We start from the raw sequence: 6,911 nt of genomic DNA, 5'->3' as shown, positions 1-6,911 counted from the left end.
CTTAGGGCAGGTAGTGACGGTGGATCCGGATCATGAGACGGAAATAATCAGAAGAATAAGAATGGGCTGGGGTGCGTTTGGCAGGCATTCACAGATCATGAACAGCAGGTTGCCATTATCCCTCAAGAGAAAAGTGTATAATAGCTGTGTCTTACCAGTACTCACCTACGGGGCAGAAACCTGGAGGCTTACGAAAAGGGTTCGACTTAAATTGAGGACGACGCAACGAGCTACGGAAAGAAGAATGATGGGTGTAACCTTAAAGGATAAGAAAAGAGCAGATTGGGTGAGGGAACAAACGCGAGTTAATGAGATCTTAGTTGAAATCAAGAAAACGAAATGGGCAGCTAGGGCATGTAATCAGGAGGGAAGATAACCGATGGTCATTAAGGGTTAGAGACGGGATTCCAAGAGAAGGGAAGCGTAGCACGGAGGGCAGAAAGTTAGGTGGGCGGATAAGATTAAGAAGTTTGCAGGGACAGCATGGCCACAGTTAGCACATCACCGGGGTAGTTGGAGAAGTACGGGAGAGGCCTTTGCCCTGCAGTGGGTGTAGCCAGACTGAACGTTATCTGAACGAAAGCAACATGAACGTTATATATAAGGGCAAATGTGGTCAAGATAAGACGAGCTCGTACATGCCAGTTACGGTAATGTCTATGAGAATGGCAATGCAAGCTTTAAGATTAGGGCCGTCGAAGTGGGCGGGAAAAAAAATATTTCGCGGGAGCGTCAGAATGGGTTCAGATGAGGCAGACGTTTAGAGGGTAATATTTTTTCTACTATTGTCTATGTGCACTGAGTTAACTAAGTGCATAGAGATTTACATACCTCAGAATAGACCTTCATGGATCGCATTTGTAGATAATAGGAGATTTTACGACAATGTAGAGAGGGAATTGCTTTGGAATATTGTCGAACGAGACGCCATGGCTGTCGATTTCGTGGAGCTGCTGAGGGAAATATATAGAGACAAACGAGTACAACTTGTGTGGGAAGGTCGGGAATGCAATAAGTGGTGGATATTGACCGATGACTGAAACAAGAATGCTCCCTGTTTCCGTTGTTGCTCAAGCTTTTTGTGAAGGCTATAGAAGGCTGATTGGAAGACAGTGAATTAGGTTTTGACGTAGCTTCCATCCACAACGGGCAAAGGGTGGAACCAAAGGTCCCCGAACTGATGTATCCGGACGACATAGTGGTACTGACGGACAATTCAAGATATATGCAGAGATTTGGGAATATGTATCGCAATGCAGCGATAAATCTAGGCCTTCAGTTTAGCATAGAGAAATCTGGAATTAGGATGTTTAACGAAGAGACAATGACGTGATATCAGTTTTAAAAGCAAGTTGTATCCATAGTCAGTCAATATAGATGCCGTGGTGTATAAATAAACAAAATAAATTGAAAGTAGAAATAGCAACCAGGTTTTATCAAAAATAAATTGAGAGAAGCAGAACAGTAATTTGGATGCAAATAAAGGAAACAAAAAGTACCATGGGGATATTGAAGAATGCCAAGAAAGAAATTAGAAAGGAAAACTTACACGATAACACAAAAGGCAGGGCCTTGCTATTTGAGGTTCGAGCTGGTTGTCTAGAAACGAAAATATCCCGGAGCAAATATTGGTAACTGGATAAGGGATGTGTCTGCTGCAGCAAAGATCCCGAGTGCATATCATAATGGAATGCGAATCTATATTCACCAAGCGACTCGCCTACGTGGCGTACACCTTCCAAAAGCGCTCGGATTTAAAGCGTATGTAAGCATTAACCGAAGAGCAGTCCAGGTAAGCAAAATACTTTTAAAGTGTTGGTGGGAAAAAGCACGAAAGAGATGCATTCGACCAGATCTATTTCAGGCATATGTAACGAAATAAGGTTTACATAGGAGTCTTAGGGAAGAGAGAAAATGCTAAAGAGACGTAAGCAAAATGCTATATTGATAAGTGTGTATAGATCAGCACAAGCAGGCTAGTGTCTATTTGTCATTGCCCCGATTCGCGCGAGGTGCCAATAAATCATCATCATCATCCGCCGTCCACGGCTCCAGTAAACCTACTGACTTGTACATATTTGTTAGATTTGGGTAGGTATAGGAGGGTGACATCGAAGAAACATAAACAGGAAGGACAAAGAAGGGTAATATTGATGTTATTGATATTTATATCGGCCATACACACTTTGACAACAGTTGCAACCTAGCGGAAGAGTGTTCATTGCCTTTAAAAATTGCGAATATGTAATTTTGTAAATTTTAGGGCACTTAGAGTTTTGTCGTGGAGGTTCCGATATGCATTACGGGCCTGCAAAGTGCACAAAGTGAAAGAGTTGAGGCATTGAATAACTGTTGTGGTGATGTTCTTTTAATTATGAATATTAGTTGAGCATCAGTCTCGCCTTTTTTCTGCCTCATTTTGTTTGTGTTTGATTTTGTTGTTTCACACTTTTCTTTCGAAATTTTGCTTTGTGACGTGCTTTTTCCCGTATATGTTATGACAGCAGCCTTTTCTTTCTTCGAACTGAGGTGAAACAGCGCGGAAAAGACGAGGACACAAAGAAAACAAATACCACAGACATGTGGTATTTGTGAAATACCACAGGCATGTGGTATTTCTTTGTGTCCTCGTCTTTTTCGCGCAGTTTCACCTCAGTTCTAAGTATGAACCAACTAGCCCTAGTCAAGATCTTACTAATGCAAAATTCTTTCTTCAGTGCGTATATTCGCAGGCTCATCCCCTACCTCCAGAGATATGTCGAAGAGAGAACGGGAAGAAGATACATCTGTCACGGTTAAAAGTGCGAAACGCACACACTATGAAGAAGAACATATGATGGCCCTACCCTTGGTCGACATGAAAGGCGTCCGTAGCCGCCACACCGGCCTGAGCGTGGACTACGCGAAGCCGTGTACGGCTCGTGCGAACCGGCTGTGTCACGTCTGCAATAACACTGCCGCCTGGAACGGCTTCTTCATAAACGTCGGCCTTGAGTTGCGAGAGGGGAACTGCGGAGCCCTGTCGCTCCTCGGAGCACGCGAAGGCGTGACCATAGCCAACATGGCCACGGCCGAAGAGAAGACGCAGGCCGCCACGTTGCTGTATTGGCTGTTGACTCAACACAGGTGCGTCGTGATGGCGGCCATCAACGACGACGTTTTCGTAGGCCACGAGAAGGTCGTGTGCCGCGCTCTCAGCGGCAGCGTGGGCAAGATCTCGGCGCTGACGTTGCTGCAATCGTCGGCGAAAGCAGTGATGAACAGCGCTCTCGTCACAGCTGTCCGTTCCATGAAGCACCTAGCGGAACTGAGCCTAATGACCGACACGCAGGAGCACGTCGCTAATCTTGGACATCTGCTAAGAAATAGCTCTTCCTTGAAAGTGCTTCGCGCCCTCCAACTCAAGAAAGGCCTGTGTGTATCCAATGATTTTCTCGGAGGCCTCTATCGAAACAAAACTCTATCCTTCCTCGCGATCACGACAGCAATTCTTCAAGCTTCCTGCCGCTGCTGCCCATCCTCGGAATTCAAATCAGCCGCCTTTGCTTGGTATTTAGCGACGAGTCGCTCACTCAGGGCTCTTCAATTGATTGCTCCAAAGCACGGGCCAGAGGTGGATGTCCGAGCCATCTGCCAGGCCGTGTCACTGAACCCTGTTCTGACCCAGCTGGAACTTGGATTGACCACGCTCAAGGAAGAGTTCGCGGCTCCGGTTAGGAACCTGCTGCGCTCTACGAAGACCCTCAGACGTTTCAGCATCACTTACACTTGCGTCGAAGAGCGCTACCGCCACGCAGTTATCCCAGTACGCGCGCGCTTGTCGGTTCCAGTGTCCTACTGCTTGAGGTGTGGCACGCTTCACGGGGAAGAAACCGATCGCATCAAGCCTTGGATCCAGGCACTGTTGCAGGAAAATGGCTCCCTTAATGAGTTGGGATTCTCCATGTTCGGCTTCTGCACGTTGGAGTGCCGAGCATTCCTAAAGGCCCTGGCCAAGAACACTACGTTGCGCAGGGTAACGATGCACCGTCTCGGCCAGAATGCTTATGAATTTTGCAAGTTCCTCACCATGACTGAAGTTATGGACAGAGTGACTACCGACATAGTTTGCGACGTCGCATATCCAAGCACAATGGGACTGCCGCGACATCAAGTAGGCCAGCTTGCAAATGTAAATTTTTGTGACCTTGAACGCACACTCTTAGAGGTGGCCGCGTGCCAACTCGTCACCCACGTAATGCTGAAGGTCTTCTCTTTCCTCTGCCTTACCCATGTGAACAGGCCAGCCGATTCCCCACTCATTCAACTCATCCGTAAGGCGCCTGCCTTAGTCTCTCTGGTCGTCCTGGTTGACCAAGGCTGTTGCAGCCGGTGCTGGAACCAGTGTGCTCCGTCGTTCTGCAACGCTGTGCTCCACAACAAGGGCATCAGAAGCCTGAACGTAACCTTGCCACAAAATCCCAGAATGGGCCTGCTTCCCTTGGCCGATCTGCTGCAACGTAGCCGTGGGCTTTGCCGGTTCGCGCTCGTGCATCCCTCGCCCGAAGCCTTCGGCGAGTTTGTCCGCGAATTGTCAAAACCGAAGCTCAAGGAAAACTACAATCTGGCCCTCGTGAAGCTCACGCACAACGGACCAGATCTCGTCGAAGAGAAGCTTAAGATACAGAACGTTGTCTACAGAAACCTCACCCTTGCCAGTCGGGCTGCATGCTTCGTCGTCGGTCCTGCCGACTTCGGAAAGGACGACACCAGATATCGCAACAAGGATACCGCAGAAGCGCTGGAAGAAATGTCCAGTTACCCACTCCTGGTGGAAGAACTTCTCGCCTCTCAAGGCATAAACAAGCAGCAGACGCTGAAGAGGATTGCTGCCAGCTTGATGAGCATGGATGACCTGCACGAATTCATGCGACTCGCCGGCGTGGTTCGCGATGAGATCGTTTGCCTCGACTCGGTTGACGGCAGTACGCAGTTGGACAATCTGGACGTTTACTGCCTACGTCATATTCGCAAGTACCTGAAGATGAGCGACGTCATAGATTCACCTCTGTAAGCTTGCACCACCGGACTGAACGAGCACTACCTAAAGGACGCGTCTGCATGCAGTGGAGCATCAAATACAGCGTTGTGTATCAGCTGCGTTATGGAATGCAGTACGTTCAGCTGTAAATACTATCAGTTTCATCACTGTGTATACAATTCATATTGAGAAACACATGAACTTCTTTTGCTCATTAAAGATATTTCCAGCCTAGTTTTTTGTTACATTTCTTTATTGCAAATAAGATTTCGACACTTCACGGCTGCAATTATAATAATGCGATAGCTTATTCTAGTTACTTCCGCCACTTTGTATGGCTGGATAATCTCGAACACAGAGGGGCACAAATGCAGTGACACGAGTTGTCTATACCACCTTGGACCAGTAGATACATGCTGGCTGCTGCTTACCGAGCAGGCAATATGGGCCACTGCGAGTGTGTCCGAATAGACAGCTTGCTGCTGGCTGGCCTACTAGACAATTTGTGCCACTTGGTAGTAGGCAATTTTGGCACTCCGTCTGTGTACTGATATGTGCCCATTCTTGGTCAGCCCTCCGGAGTAAATGTGCCGTGGGGACACAAGGGATATATATGTGTATCTTAAAATATACTATTGCGATAGCGTCGCATCCTCAACAGGAACTGTGACGAGCGTTGGCGTTTGATGGATATTGAAACGAAGCTGCAGCCTGGATAGGGATATATATTGTGGGTTGTATAGGGATATACAGTGTGGGTTGCTAAGGAGTTTCATCTGAGGTTGTAGTGATGATAAGATATACTGTATCGTGATGCCAATTGTCATTGTGACTGCTAGCCAGATTGCCAATTCGAATCTGCAGATGTGCCCATAAGGTTTCGTGATTCATGGATGGTATAGCAACATTCAGCCGGCTGTACAAGAAAGCTATCGCCGAATTTGACAATATCCTTCGATAGTTTCTGCCACCATTACTTTTGTCTCCTTGATTTGTTCCTCACTGCCAAGTGACGCAACTTAGGTGAAAAGTAGGCCAAGGGAAGGTCATTTGGTTGTTTATACGCTGGACCTGCTTCTCTATCAAACACTTTCGAAGATGTTACTTTTAGTGTGCCACCGATTAGTCAACAATTATAATGACTCAAAATGACTAATATTTTCCAAAAATCAGCTAAACGTCAAGAACTCAGCTCTTAAAATTGTGCTTTTATAGACGCATCGGGAGTGTGAATGTTTGTCATTTGTAACTTTTGTGGGTGTACTTTCGCGTATGCGTTTATTATTACCATTAATTTATTTCTTGAGCACCGTACATATGTGTAGAATTGTAACAAAATGGCAGTATCTGCATGGGCAATCTTTACAGCAAGGTTTGTAAACGCTGCGGTTAGTGTTATAGCAGTGAGGTATACTTTCGTTTACTTGTGTAGCAGTCAGGTATAGTTTTCGGACGTAAAGCCCTGGAAGTTAACTTTATTTAATGTAATGAAATCTGGCACGAACGAAGGTTCATTAATGTATTCATCTTAACGTAGCGAAAAGCGCGCGCCTCCCCGAGGCTTTCACACCAGCTTGACATGACGTCGCAAATTTGACAGTGTAGTCTATACCTCGGTGACTGGTTATCGGCAAAAAAACGATGTTTATAACCTTAACGGCACCGAGAGGCTCTGCCTAGCAATGCTCAGTCTTTCAGCCAAACGCCCCAAATGCGAGAGTACAGACCCATGACGTCGCATTCACATCCCGCTCTCAGGTGGAAAATTTCCGAAAGTGTGAGCATTTTATCAAGATTTTCTGCCAAGCGAATAAAAGAATAATTTTGAAAAATGGCTGCAGCAGTCAAACTTAGGAAATTGGCAGTCGTCAACAATGCACCCCTTATATTC

The sequence above is a fragment of the Dermacentor albipictus genome, chromosome 10, assembly GCF_038994185.2.
Source record: "Dermacentor albipictus isolate Rhodes 1998 colony chromosome 10, USDA_Dalb.pri_finalv2, whole genome shotgun sequence".
NCBI classification, from domain to species: Eukaryota; Metazoa; Arthropoda; class Arachnida; order Ixodida; family Ixodidae; genus Dermacentor; species Dermacentor albipictus.
This window is presented reverse-complemented; position numbering follows the sequence as displayed.